Raw genomic sequence first — 15,553 nt, forward strand, 5'->3', positions numbered from 1 at the left:
TTAGATTGTTTATTTGAGCTTTTTCTTGTTTCTTGAGGTAGGCTTGTATTGCTATAAACTTCCCCTCTTAGAACTGCTTTTGCCACATCCCATAGGTTTTGGATTGTCGTGTTTTTGTTGTCATTTGTCTCTAGATATTTTTTGATTTCCTCTTTGATTTCTTCAGTGATCTCTTAGTTATTTAGTAATGTATTGTTTAGCCTCCATGTGTTTGTGTTTTTTATGATTTTTCCCTCTGTAATTGATTTCTAATCTCATAGCATTGTGTTAAGGAAAGATGCTTGATATGATTTCAATTTTCTTAAATTTACAGAGGCTTGATTTGTGACCCAAGATGTGATCCTCCTCGAGAGTATTCTGTGTGTACTTGAGAAGAAAGTGTAATCTGCTGTTTCTGTATGGAATGTCCTGTAAATATCAGTTAAATCTACTTGCTCTATTATGTCATTCAAAATTTGTGTTTCCTTATTAATTTTCTGTCTGGATGATATGTCCATTGGTGTAAGTGAGGTGTTAATGTCCCCCACTATTATTGTGTTACTGTTGCTTTCCTCTTTTATAGCTCTTAGCAGTTGCCTTATGTATTGAGGTGTTCCTATGTTGGGTGCATATATATTTCTAATTGTTATATCTTCTTCTTGGATTGATCCCTTGATCATTAGGTAGTGTCCTTCTTTGTCTCTTGTAATAGTCTTTATTTTAACTTCTATTTTATCTGATATGAATATTGCTACTCCGGCTTTCTTTTGATTTCCATTTGCATGGAATATCTTTTTCCATCCCCTCACTTTCAGTGTGTATGTGTCCTTAGGTCTGAAGTGGGTCTTTTGTAAACAGCATATATATGGGTCTTGTTTTTGTATCCATTCATTGAGCCTGTGTCTTTTAGTTGGAGCATTTAGTCCATTCACTTTTAGGGTAATTATCGATATGTATGTTCCTATTACCATTTTCTGAATTGTTATGGGTTTGTTTTTGTAGGTCCTTTTCTTCTCTTGTGTTTCCCACTTAGAGAAGTTTTTTAGCACTTGTTGTAGAGCTGGTTTGGTAGTGCTGAATTTTCTTAGCTTTTGCTTGTCTATAAAGCTTTGGATTTCTCCATCAAATCTGAATGAGATCCTTGCCAGGTAGAGTAATCTTGGTTGTAGGTTCTTCCCTTTCATCACTTTAGTTATATTGTGCTACTCCCTTCTGGCTTGTACAGTTTCTGCTGAGAAATCAGCTGTTAACCTTATGGGAGTTCCCTTGTATGTTATTTGTCGTTTTTCCCTTGTTGCTTTCAATAATTTCTCTTTGTCTTTAGTTTTTTGTCAATTTGATTACTATGTGTCTCGGCATGTTTCTCCTTGGGTTTATCCTGCCTGGGACTCTCTGTGTTTCCTGGACTTGGGTGGTTATTTCCTTTCCCATGTTAGAGAAGTGTTCAACTATAATCTCTTCAAATATTTTCTCAGGTCCTTTCTCTCTCTCTTCTCCTTCTGGGACCTCTAAAATGTGAATGTTTTTGCATTTAATATTGTCCCAGAGGTCTCTTAGGCTGTTTTCATTTCTTCTCATTCTTTTTTTCTTTGTTCTGTTCTACAGCAGTGAATTCCACCATTCTGTCTTCCAGTTCACTTATCCGTTCTTCTGCCTCAGTTATTCTGCTATTGATTCCTTCTAGTGTAGTTTTCATTTCAGTTATTGTATTGTTCATCTCTGTTTATTTGTTCTTTAATTTTTCTAGGTCTTTGTTAAACATTTCTTGCATCTCCTCAATCTTTGCCTCCATTCTTTTTCCGAGGTCCTGGATCATCTTCACTATCATTATTCTGAATTCTTTTTCTGGAAGGTTGCCTATCTCCACTTCATTTAGTTGTTTTTCTGGGGTATTATCTTTTTCCTTCATCTGGTACAAAGTTCTCTGACTTTTGTCTGTCTTTCTGTGAATGTGGTTTTCCTTCCACAGGCTGCAGAATGGTAGTTCTTGCTTCTGCTGTCTGCCCGCTGGTCTGTGTAAAGATTTTTACACTGGAAAATTGCTTTTAATCAAAACGTTATGTATATGTTTAGACTATATCAAAAAAATGATAAATGAATGATCTGAGAAGAAAACTGATACACTTGTGTATGTGTGACATAGCAGGTGTTAGTATCTCAAGGTGGGAGTGCTTCATTAAGCATCCAAGATGGTTTTATTGGAAATCTCATGCTATTGGTGAGAGTGAAGATGGGATCGTCCTTTCCAGGTAGCAATATGAACATGTATCGAAATTTTAAAAGTAAACATCCTTTGATCCAGGGTAAATTCAATCCTAGGAATTTAATCATAGGAAATAATGGGAAAACTGCAAGGTTTCTCATCATGTCCTGATTTACAAGAGTGAAAATAGGAAACAACAACTCGTATTCCTCACAATAGATGATTAATCAGGAAAATTTTGATCCAGGTATATCATGTAATATTATACCACTGTTATATTATGGCATAAATTTATATTTATTGAGATGGAAAAATTTTTAAGACATGTTAAGTTAAAAAAAAAATTATAGGGCTTCCCTGGTGGCGCAGTGGTTGAGAATCCGCCTGCCGATGCAGAGGACACGGGTTCGTGCCCCGGTCTGGGAAGATCCCACATGCCGTGGAGCGGCTGGGCCCGTGAGCCACGGCCGCTGAGCCTGCTCGTCCCGAGCCTGTGCTCCGCAATGGGAGAGGCCACAACAATGAGAGGCCCGCCTAGCACCAAAAAAAAAAAAAAAATTATAGGATGGTATGCAGGGACTTCCCTGGTGGTGCAGTGGTTAAGAATCTGTCTGCCAATGCAGGGTACACAGGTTAGAGCCCTGGTCTGGGAAGATCCCACATGTCACAGAGCAGCTAAGCCCGTGCACCACAGCTACTGAGCCTGCACTCTAGAGCCCGCGAGCCACAACTACTGAGCCCGCGGGCCACAACTACTGAAGCCCGCGTGCCTTGAGTCCATGTTCAGCAACAAGAGAAGCCACTGCAATGAGAAACCCGCGCACTGCAATGGAGAGTAGCCCCCGCTCACAGCAACTAGAGAAAAGCCTGTGCACAGCAGCAAATACCCAACACAGCCAAAAGTAAATTAATTAATTAATTTTTAAAAATATGGTATATATAGAATGGTTCAAGTTTTGTAGAAAAAAAAGGATTAAAAGATATATGTATTTATTTACACACAAATATATAAATTCACTAGTATCTGGAGAATACCAAATACAAGAGCTATAAGCCTTCACCGCTGTGTCTGGACAGCAGGTGTTTCTCCGCTGGGCACAGTGAGATCCAGCTCGGAGCTTCCTCTGAGTCAGCTCAGACCCCTCTGGAGGTGGGCAGGGGCTCTGTTTTCCTGAGGTTCACAGCTTGAACCACCACAGTGTATTTGTGCCGGTCCTTCTCTGTCCTCCTGACGCTTGTGTCAGCTTGATTTCCCAAAGTCCAGCCTGGGTGGATGCTGTGCCTTCTGCTGGGCGGCACCCCGCCCTAAATGCAGGGGGCTCTCCAGCCACAGTCTCTGCCCCGAGGTCCTGGGCTCGACCCCCTGGGCCCTCTTCTAGTCCTCCAGGTGACCTGCACCCCAGGAAGGTGCATGCCCGTCTCAGGCCACTGCCCTCCTGCTCTGAGTGATTCACACCCCTCATCTCCACTGGATTCTAGAATTTGTGTTTATTCACTTTAGCATCCGAGCACAGAGAACAGAGCTGTGCTCAGTGCTCACTGTGTGGGTTATGAATGAAAGAAGTAATACAACGAATGACTGATTACTCTTTAAAAATTAGTTTCTTTCCATTCCATATGGTTATTTGTATATAGCGATTTTTGAGAGAAGAAAAGTTTCTGTAATCAAATCTAGGGAGAATTTGTTTTTCAGGGTTGTGCTAATAGAGAATAAAATATTTACACTCTGCCACGCTTGCTGTATCATTTATAATTTACTTTGCAAACTCCCTCTGGACCATCCCACTAGTCTAGGGATCAGTACAGGTGGGAGTTCCTTCCTTCCCCCGAGACCGCCAGCTCTCATCTCCTTCTCTGATTTTCCTTCCAATCTTTATACTTTTTTCTTTTAAACTGTCTTTAAATTTTTAAATTTATATCCAGTTGCTATATAACATTAGTTTCAGGTATATGACGTAGTGATAAAATATTTGTATATATTATGAATTATCACCACAGTATTTCTAGTTAACATCCAACACTACACAGGTACAATTTTTTTTCTTGTGATGAGGACTTTTAAGATCTATTCCCTCAGCAACTTTCAAATATACAATACAGTATTGTTAACTATCGTCGCCAAGCTGTACATTACATTCCCAGGCCTTATTTATTTTACAACTGAAACGTTGTACCTCTTGACCACCTTCGCCCATTTCAGCTCCCCACCCCCACCTCTGGCAACCAGCTATCTGTTTTCTGTATCTGTGAGTTCATTTTATTGTTGCCGTTGTCTTACATTCCACATATAAGTGAGATCATACGGTGTTTGTCTTCTCTGTCTGACTTATTTCATTTACATGATGCTCTCTGGGTCCATCCATGTTGTTACAAATGGCAGAATTTCTTTTTTATGGCTGAGTAATATTCCATTGTATATATACATACCAGTGCCTTATGAGGGGCTAGAACATAGCAAACTCTCAACAAATGTGGTTGTTCTGAATGAATGTTTAAGCAAGGTAATGTCTATGAAGTTTACTCTAATTAAAAATGGCACAGAGGGCTTCCCTGGGGGCTCAGGGCTTCCTTGGGGGCACAGGGGTTAAAAAATCCGCCTGCCAATACAGGGGACACAGGTTCGAGCCCTGGTCTGGGAAGATCCCACATGCCGCAGAGCAACTAAGCCCGTGCACCACAACTACTGAGCCTGCATGCCACAACTACTGAAGCCCACGTGCCTAGAGCCTGTGCTCCGCAACAAGAGAAGCCACTGCAGTGAGAAGCCCGTGCACTGCAACCAAGAGTAGACCCTGCTTGCCGCAACTAGAGAAAGTCCACATGCAGCAAAGCACACCCAACGCAGCCAAAAATAAATGTTTTTCAAAAAGGGCATAGAGGGCTTCCCTGGTGGCGCAGTGGTTGAGAGTCCGCCTGCCAATGCAGGGGACACGGGTTCATGCCCCGGTCCGGGAAGATCCCACATGCCGTGGAACGGCTGGGCCTGTGAGCCGTGGCCGCTGCGCCTGCGCGTCCGGAGCCTGTGCTCTGCAACGGGAGAGGCCACAACAGTGAGAGGCCCACGTACCGCAAAAAAAAAAAAAAAAAAAAGGGCATAGAAATGTTAGGAGTTTTAACTACTCATCTATAAGCAGAGGATACATGTGTTGTTGATGATAGTCATGTCCTACCCTGACTGAAGCACACCCACCATTTCCTATTTTGTTCACGATGGAATCTGAACACTTTATGGGTGCCCGGCGGGGAGTGGGCAAGGTGACCTGCCTTTCAGTCTCGTTAAGCTATTGTTCAAAAATGCTAGGCAAAGTAGTGGTTTGTTATTTTTTGCTAATAAATATCTTCTGACATCTAATGAGACTTGAAAGCCAACAGTGTTCTTTCTTCATATTTTTATTGTCCTAGAGTGCTGATTTGCATTTTTGTTATGTATGATTTTCTTGATTCTATTTCATGAGAAAAGTAAATGTTCATAAACCATGCATCTGCATTTTGTTACTTATTTCTGGAAGGCAAAGATACCTTCATCTAACCCTTGCCTTTCACCTATAATGAGTTTTTTGTTTCATTTTGATTTGATTTTTCTTTCAGTTCTGCTACATCAATAGACAAAGCTTGAAATATTATATTCAGGATCTCTTTGCTGGAAAAGCAAACTAAACGTTTCACATGGTGCTATAGTCCCTGAAGACCCCGTGGGGACAGCGTCACCATTTCCATGCTCACGACTACTGGGTGCAATAACCCTTCATTAAGACTAAACCTTCTGAAGTTACTGGTTCTGGGGAAGAAGAGAAAGGTGTAGATATTTGAGTCTTCCCTGCAAGCTGCAACTCCACAGCGTCATAGCAGTTCAATGCGTCCTTGAGTCAGTCCATTTGCATAGAGAATAGGGTACTGGGAAAGAAAGCTATCAGCAGGGTCAAGTTTGAATCCGAGAATGATCTTCTGAGTTTAAAAATACGTATAGAAGAATGGTGTTCACTCATATATACCCTCAAACATTGCTCTGAATGCCACCCCTGTTTTTATGCTGGTACAGGCTTATGGCGTTTTAGAATTGGAGGTTCTGTTCTGACCCACTCATTTTATACGTGAAGAACTGAAGGCCCAGAAGGGCCATAGCGAGTTCAGGCATCTCGCTCGTGGCAAAAGTGATGCAGACATACAGGCCTTGGGATCCGCACGCCACCTTTCTCTGGGCTGCAGGTGCTTTGTAATGCTTGCTGATCATTCAGTCCGGAGATTATTCAGGGCTATTGCTTCGCCTCCTAGGTCCTGCATCTATTTCAGAGCATTTGCTACTTGTACCTAATATCGCTGAGAGGTGAGTTATCAGCCGGTCAATTTTGCGCTCTCTAGTGAACTTGGTAAAGGTTTAACAGGAAGGAGGGTTTTTTTCAAGATAAACTTTGGCAAGATTCTGTGATTTTTATCTATGGCTCCATGGTTTCCTCTCAAGTTAATTAAAAATATTTCAATGTATATGTATCTCTTCTTTATCACACCAACATAGATGCATATCAATATATTACCAGAAATCTGGTGGTGATCTGATTCCAGATAGTATTATCAATTAATGTGCTCCATCCTGTGACGTAAACGAAAAACATAGCAGATAGCGCTTTGCAATCTGCTTCGTCACCCTACAGAGGTGCTTTGCACCGCCACGGCCTGGAGGCTGCATTTATCACGGTGCCCAGTGATGGCAGTACGGGAAACCAGTGGCCCTTCCCTGTCCCGTCCTGCTCTCACAGTGGACAAGGATGCCTGGTCACCTCCCTTCTTCAAAGCCTCGTCCTCACCTGGGTTTCCAGGGTGTCATGCTCTTCCTCCTCTCATCTCTCCTGCTGTCCCTCCTAGTCTCTCTGACCTTGGACCTCACCTCTGTCACACCCAACTCATTGGCATCAGACACCAACTCTACAGCCTCCACTCCCAAAGCTGTATGTCCAGCTCAGACCTTGGTTCTAAACTCTAATCATATATCCAGTGTTCTATGTGAAATCTCCAAAATATGCCCAAACACTGTTTTTTTTCTGGCCACACTGTGTGGCTTGCAGGATCTTAGTTCCCAGACCAGGGATCGAACCTGCGCCCCCTGCAGTGTAAGAGCAGAGTCTTAACCACTGGCCCGCCAGGGAAGCCCCCCAAACACTCTCTTGATTCTCCAAAATCGCTGCCTCCGACAACTTAATCTTCCACTTGTCTTTGCCCGAACTCCAACCTACCCTTGATTCTCTTCTTTTACTCTCACCCCTCAAATCCAGTCATCAGGAAATTCTCTTGGCTCTACCTTCGAAAGATCCAGAATCTGACTGCTTCTCACCTCTCCCCTCCTGTGCTCTGGTCTAAGTCACCAGCGTCTTCTTCATTCGACTATTTTAACAGATGCCTAACGCTTCTGCCTGCTTGGCCCCCACCTCCCTTGTCTGTCACCAACACAGCAACCAGTGTCATTTTACAGCTCAGTTCTAGGTACGTGGTTCCTCTGCTTGGAGCCTCCAACATCATTCCTCTCAGGGCAGACTCTTCTCTGGCAAAAATCACATAAGAAGAGTCAGGTTAACAAATACGTCGCAATATGGATCCAACCCCTAATCCCAGGGGTGGGCGGGATGTGGATGGGGACGTCAGAGACGGAGAGTGGAGCCGGGTTAAACCACGGCCCAGCTAGCGAAAGCTCCGAGGGGAGAGCTCTTACGCTTCTAGCCGACAATTTTAAGTTTCAGAATTGGGAGACGGGGCGACTTCCTCATCCCCTTGCTTCTTTTTCTTGAATTTGTCCTTTAGTGACCTGAGCGTGAAGCAAGCTCTTGAAGCCAGCTGTTGGGTAGGACAACGTGTCAGGATCTGCGTCCGGCGGGGAGTATCCGTGGCCGTGGAGGGCGGAGCCAGAGAGCTTCGCCATGGATTCTGCTGCCCTCTGGGGTGCAAATGTTTCTGACTCTGTCTGTGTGTTGTTTATTGAATTTGGAATAACTTAGATTTAGCCAAATGTGGTGCTGGCTTGTTGCAGTAATGGAGATGCAGCAAGGAAAATGAACAGTCTTTGGACTTAAAATTATTACACTGGCTGTGAGGTTTCTTTTTTTGAAAGTGTACCTTCTGAAAATAGAACTGATATTTTAAGTCTTTTCAAAAATACATACTCCATATATACACTTTAGGACATTCCTGCCTAACTAAACTCAACACATACCGTCTGCATCTGTTTAAAACACTGTGTAATGGGCTCAAGTATTGCTTTGTGTGTCATCGACAAACGTTCCCCAACCTGTCACAGAGAGATCTTTTTTTTTTTCTTTTAATTATGAAAGACGGGAGGGATAGAGTGGGAGTTTGGGGTCAGTAGGTGTAAGCTTTTGTATAGAGAATGGATAAACAACAAGGTCCTACTGTAGAGCACAGGGAACTATGTTCAGTATCCTGAGACAAACCATAAGGGAAAGGAACATGAAAAGGAATGCCTGTATGTGTATAACTGAGTCTCTTTGCTGCACAGCAGAAATTAACACAACATTGTAAGTCAACTCTACTTCAATTTTTAAAAAACTACTAAAGAGGGCTTTCCCAGTGGCTCAGTGGTGGAGAGTCCGCCTGCCGATGCAGGGGACGCGGGTTCGTGCCCCGGTCCGGGAAGATCCCACGTGCCGCGGAGCGGCTGGGCCCGTGAGCCGTGGCCGCTGCGCCTGCGCGTCCGGAGCCTGTGCTCTGCAACGGGAGAGGCCACAGCAGTGAGAGGCCCGCGTACCGCAAAGAACAAAAAAAACAACTACTAAAGAAATAACTGCTCTAAACATTTCTAGCAACATGAAAGCATATATAAACTATACCTATCTATGTATCTACTTTTTAATCTCTTTCCTTTTCCCCTTCTTATTCCAGAGCTTCAGAAGTGACCTCTATTTTCCATTGAGTGTGTGTCTTCCTAAAATCTTTACTATTAGTATTACTCTGCAGCAGCTGCCCTAACACACCACCACAGGCTGGGTGTGGCTTAAACAACAGAAATGTATTTTCTCACAGTTCTGGAGGCTGGACGTCCAAGATCAAGGTGTCAGCAAGTTTGGTTTCTCTTGAGGCCTCTCTCTCCTTGGCCTGCAGATGGCCATCTTCTTGCCATGTCCTCATATGGTCTTTTCTCCCCTGTGTCTCTCTGTGTGTCCAAATTACCTCTTCTTATAAGGACACTGGTCAGATTGCATTGGGGCCCACACTAGCAGCCTTGTTCCAACTTAATCACCTCTTTAAAGGCCCTGTCTCCAAATACAGTCTCATTCTGATGGTTTTGGGGTAGGGCTTCAACATATGAGCCTGGGGGACACAATTCAGCCCATAACACTATGTATAGACTGAGTGTCTTTTTCCAGCATAGGCAGGAGCACAGTACACACATCTGCCTGTGATTTGTTTTCACTTAGCAAATGTAACACGAAGATCTTTCACTGCAGTTGAAATGCAGTTGAAAGATTTCTTACAGTTGTCCTTTCACTGACTGCACCACCTCCTAGTAACTTGTTTAACCATCCCATTGTCAGTGAACATTTAGGTTGCCTCCAAGCACTTGCCAGCATGTACACGATAATATTAATTTATACTCACAAGAAGCACTTTTGAGAGTGACTGCTAACATCAGTTCTCACTGAGTTTGAGTATTAACAATATTTTTTAAATTCTTATATATTTGATGGGCAAACTTACCATTTTAATATGCCTTTCTCTTATAACTAGACAGGTTGGACATCTTTTTGTACGTTCCACGTGTACTTTTGTGATTGTGTCTTGTTAATTGTCTTTTCTATCAGATGCCCATTTCTCTATGGGATAGTTTGTCTTTTTCTTCTTCATAATAATTCTTCATATATTATGACTATTTACCCTTCATCTGTTATACATTTAAAAATACATCCGTCAGGTACAACTTGTGTTTTAACTTGGTTTGTGGTGGGGGTTTTTTTGACCTAGAAAGACTTTACATTCTTATGTGATCAAATCTGATAGCATTTTCCTTCATTTTTATTTATTTACAGTTTTTGGCCACATCATGAGGCATGTGGGGTCCTAGTTCCCCAACCAGGGATTGAACCTGTGCCCCCTGCAGTAGAAGCACGGAGTCTTTAACAGTGGACCACCAGGGAAGTCCCTCGTTTTTTTTCTAATTGAAGTATAGTTGATTAACAATGTTGTGTTAATTTCTGCTGTACAGCAAAGTGATTCAGTTATACATATACATACATTAATTTTTGTATTCTTTTCCATTATGGTTTATCCCAGGATATTAATTATAATTCCCCGTGCTCTACAGTAGGACCTTGTTGGTTATCCAACGTGTCTTCCTCTCAAAGGGTTGCATGTTTTCAGGAATGCCACCTCTACTAAAAGACAATGGCACTTTTCCTGTATTTCTTTGGTATGAATTAATTACACGTATTTCTCCTTTTTATCATGTCATAGTTTTAAACTCTGCAGAGGAACTTGGAGTGAAACAGGAAGGTCTTCTCTACTTTTCCATCTCCTGGCTACACACCCCCACCTCCTCCCCTCCCTGGGCAACCAGTGTTCACTATTACTGCCTAGCATCCTAACATCCTCACTCATTCACTGTGCATTTAAACGATCCCTGTGTCTCATTATAGAATCAGAAATGAGATCGAGGTTCATGTCTGTTCATTTCACTGGCTTTTTCCATGCAGGAGCATGCTTTAGAAACTTTAAATGTCAGTACAAATAAGTCTACCTTATTCTTTTTGGTTTCTTGGAAACTTTAAATGTCAGTACAAATAAATGTACCTTACTCTTTCTGGCGGTGAAAGCTGTGGCATATACTGTTACACTGTAATTTATAAACTGTTTATTTCATGACAAACGTGCAGTCCTTTTCAAATTTGTTTTTGCCACTAGCATAATTTCAAAAGGTTGAATTGTTAGTAGTTCCTGTGTCCTGTGTAGACCAGAGTCCCAGCACTCAACTCCATCGTCCAGAGCCCATCTCCACGCTGACCCTCCCGGGCTGCTAGCGCCCTGGGAACCAGACTGCTCCAATGTATCCTCTCTCTCTGACCCCCTACGTCCTCCACGAGAAGGTGCAGGCGAGCAGTTTGTGTTTTCAGCCCTCAGGATGCTGCTCCACACTTTTGTAACTCTGAAGCCAAGGACAGAGGGTTTCAGTGGGAGGGGCCTATTCTATTTCCTCAAGGTTTTTGTTTGTTTTCTTTTAAGGCCAAGAAACAGGTTTTTAATGTTTAACCCTGTACTGTTACATAGTAGCAACAAGCAATTATAAAATGAAATATACAAAAAATACACAATTTACAATAACTTCAAAAACCATCTAATGCCATACTGTGAGGAATTTCTTTCTGTTCCTTGTGCTACGTCTTCTTCTACATTTGGAATCTTTTTTTTTTTTTTTTTTTTTTTGGCATCCTCATGTTTTTAAAAAGATGACTAAGGTTACCAGCGGGTAAACACTCAGCTTCTGTGGGAAAATATCTGACTCTGTTCCTGCAGAGATAGTTTCATAAATGACATGTGCGTGTATCTAAACAGATTAGCTTACGGACTTTTGGGCAAGGATATCTTGATCCAGGGATCAGAAAGGACCTTGGACATAGTTACCTAGCAACAAGCTTTAAATTATAATGAGATTAAGTCAGTTTGCCCAGAATCTAAATGGTATCAGGAACAGACACCTGGCCAGAATTAACCAAAATCTATTAACTTGTAAAGTCCCATAAGTCGAGGTTGCCTTCTTAGGTATAAATAAATGTAATGCTTCAAAGAAGATACATAACGTTGACATCTGAGCCTTTTACCGCATTTGAAACTGTGGTTGATGTGCGTTTATTATTCTCGGGGTCTTCAGTCTGCCCGTTCATCGCCTCCCTCTCGTCAGCTCTCCTTCCTGACGCCTCTCACGTCGCCTTGTCCTTGTCCACGTTTGTGCTCAGCCCCTCTTGCTTATGCTGTCATCACCTCTCACCGCACCATTCGCCATATTTTTAGAAATCAGTCCACAAAGAGGAAATGCAAACCGATTTGGCTTAGACTCTTCTGTTCCTGTTTCTTTTCTCTTTTTTTAAAGGTATAGGAGCCTTTTATTTATTTTTAAAATTAATTGATTTATTTGGTTGCGCCAGGTCTTCGTTGCGGCAGGCTTGATCCTTAGTTGCGGCATGTGAACTCTTAGTTGCGGCAGACATGTGGGATCTAGTTCCCCGGCCAGGGATCGAACCCAGGCCTCCTGCACATTGGGAGCGCTGAGTCCTACCCACTGCGCCACCAGGGAAGTCCCTGTTCCTGTTTCTCAGTTCTCTGCACGTCGGAATTTCCCGTGAATTTAATTCTCAGGTTCCTAAAGTTCACAGTTGAGACAACTGTGCCGCCAGGAGCTCCGTGGGATCCAGTGGGAAGCGTTCCTTAATAGAGTCACACTCTTGTCTGCTCCCCTGTGACCTGGAACACTTGTTTCCTGACTGCCTCTGAGACACAGAATTCTCCCTTCTCTTCGTGCGGGAGGGAGTGGCCTGCAGCCCTCCTTCCTCTCCGGGTCACTGTCAGCACCAGCAGGGGTACACGTTCCTCATGAGAATTGGGGAAACATGGCCACCAATGCCTTCTGAAGGTGCAAAGTTGGAGTTCTGGTTACTTGACCATTTTCTTTGCCCTGTTAATGGAGCGAATAGTGTTCTTACCGGGAACTAATGTTGACTTTTTAGTCATTAGAAGTTCAGGAAGATTGAAACAATATACACCCAAAAATAAGGAGCACTTTGTCCTGATGAATCGTATTAGGGGTGCTTTTTATATCTGCCTTTTTGTTCATACATTTTTTTTCTTTATTGTCCATGAGGGCCACAGATATTTTTTTAACATCTTTATTGGAGTATAATTGCTTTACAGTGTTGTGTTAGTTTCTGCTGGTTTCTGCGTTATAACTAAGTGAATCCGCCAGCGGCAGAGGTGGGGTTGTACTGATGACCTGGGACTTGTGCTAAGGCCAGAATCCAGCAGGTCTAGTCTGACAGCACCAAGAAGGGTCATAAAGCTGTCACAACAGACCCAGCCTGAGAGTGGGTAGTTGGCTGGAGGGAAGGCAAGACCTTTGAGAAAATCAGCACATTTTGATAAGTGATTAGATATAGACAGAGAGGGGGGAGTGAAGTAAACAAGGATCATTTTCTAAAAATTTATTTTATTGACGTATACGTTGATTGACAGGTTGGGTTAATTTCTGCTGTACAGCAACGTGATTCAGTTATACATATATATATATTCTTTTTCATAATGGTTTATCACAGGATATTGAATAGAGTTCCCTGTGCTATACAGTAAGGACCTTGTTGTTTATCCATCCTACATATAATAATTTGCATCTGCTAATCCCACACTCCCAATCCGTTCCTCCTCCACTCCATCCCCCTTGGCAACCATAAGTCTGTTTTCCACGCCTGTGGGTCTAAAATGATGATCCTTTAAATGGTGGTTCCATTAAGTTAAGAGGATAGAAGGAGCAGCACTTTGATGGGGGAGGATGGTGAGAGGTAAGAAGGAGCTGGAGAAAGAGATCTACGTGGGCTGGAGGCTGCAACAGGGAGCGCTGAATAAATGATTGCTGACTCAAATTAAATTATAAAGAAGCCAGATGTCCTTTACCTTTTCTCCATCTGTGAGTCTGAAACAGGGAAGTGCTGGATGCTAAGGCCAATGTGTGCCATTAAAATAAACCCTTTAGAGCAGGTTTTGATCAAGTGAGTGACAGGATGCTGTGGGTAACACCTTTAAAGTAAACGTCAAGATAGGTGCTTAATGGTAGCCCCTTGACGGATCCGACATGAACGTTCTGCTTGATACAGGCTCCCTGATGGCTTCAGAGCTCCTTGGAAGGGCAGCAGGTAACCAGTCAAAACCTGCCTGGTAAGCGAAGCACATGATTTTTATTGTCCTTGTACGGGGCAGCTAGATGGTCGTGAAACCACAGACAGTCTCAATTTCCTTTTGGAGCCCCGGAAGACAGACTCATTAACTTTTTAAGACTATACCTTTTTAAGACAAACTTTTTAAGACTTTTTAAGAGAATAGTTAACATTTAACTATTTCCCTTTGTACCTTCAGAGAAATGCCAGCGATTACTGAAAAGGTGAACCCACGGACCAAACGATCTGAAGACAAACGCAACACCAAGAGCTTTTGGAAGCATACAGTTTACTGAAATTTAATATAAGAATTTAAATATATTTCCTTTTTAACTTGGAGTATACTTGACTCACAATATTCGCAAAAGCTCCTTGCTGTTGCCTAAGGAGCAGCATCCCTCATCACTGCATGAGGGCCCTTCATCTCCGGCCCGCCCCGGCACTCCCTCTCTAGCCAGGCCCAGCCGCTCCACCTCCCCGGCGTCCGGGCCTCTCTCGCTTTGATCCACTCTGCTCCCTACGCGGAGAGCGCCACCCCCCAAATCGCTGTGCCAGTTCAAGGAGCGGCTCCACAGAGAATTTGGAGCCCTTCCGGGGGCTCCCTGCCTGGGGCTCTGACCGCGCCACGTCTTATTGCAGTGCTCGTTCCCATGCCCGTCCATTTGCCCGGGCCCCTGACGGGATTGTCAGCTCCTCCAGGAGGCGGCAGGCGAGCACGAACGAATGGATGAAGAAACGAGCTCCAGCACTGTGCCCTCCTCTCATCCAGTTCCCTGACCGTGCGGCTGTGGGTGCCTGAATGATGGCGCGTGGCCATCTTTGTGAGAAGAACATTGCCGGCACGGCCAGCTGTGCCCTGTCCTCGTGGACCTGACTGCAGGGGCTGATCACAGTAGAATCTCCACCGTCTCGTCTCGCCTGCACAGCTGTCCAGCGAGGCTGGCACTCTGATGGTGCCCACGGTGAGGATGAGGGAACGGAGGCTCGGGAGTGTCCGGCGATCTGCCCTGGGTCGCGGCCCGTGAGGTCAGCGCTGGGACAGCTCCCGAGCCGGGAGCCGCGTCGCCGGCCTCTCCTGCTCCTGGCCCACTCTGACCGCCGGGCTGTTGTCTCCCTTCTACCTTGACGGGAACGTGGGAAGCAGCGACAGACGGCGAGGGGGGGGCAGCTGTTTTCAAGCTGGATTACAGATCAGAAAAGTCAAGCTGTAGGAGGGAGGCAGGGACTCCTGACATTCTTCTCGTGCACCAGGTGTGCACGTCCATCACCACCAGTCCTTCCCACCAGCGACCTGTGAGGCAGAGCCAAGCGTTGCCTCGCCGCCTGTCGTGATCTGTGAGGCCAGTGCGTGCTGCACCGTGGGCCTGGACCAGAGAGCGACGACATAGCCCGAGGGGCCGATGATCCGCTCGCTTGGCTTTAGCCCTTATTTATCTGAGCACTTTTCCAGCCCCAC

This window comes from Kogia breviceps, chromosome 17 (assembly GCF_026419965.1).
Source record: "Kogia breviceps isolate mKogBre1 chromosome 17, mKogBre1 haplotype 1, whole genome shotgun sequence".
Lineage (NCBI taxonomy): Eukaryota > Metazoa > Chordata > Mammalia > Artiodactyla > Physeteridae > Kogia > Kogia breviceps.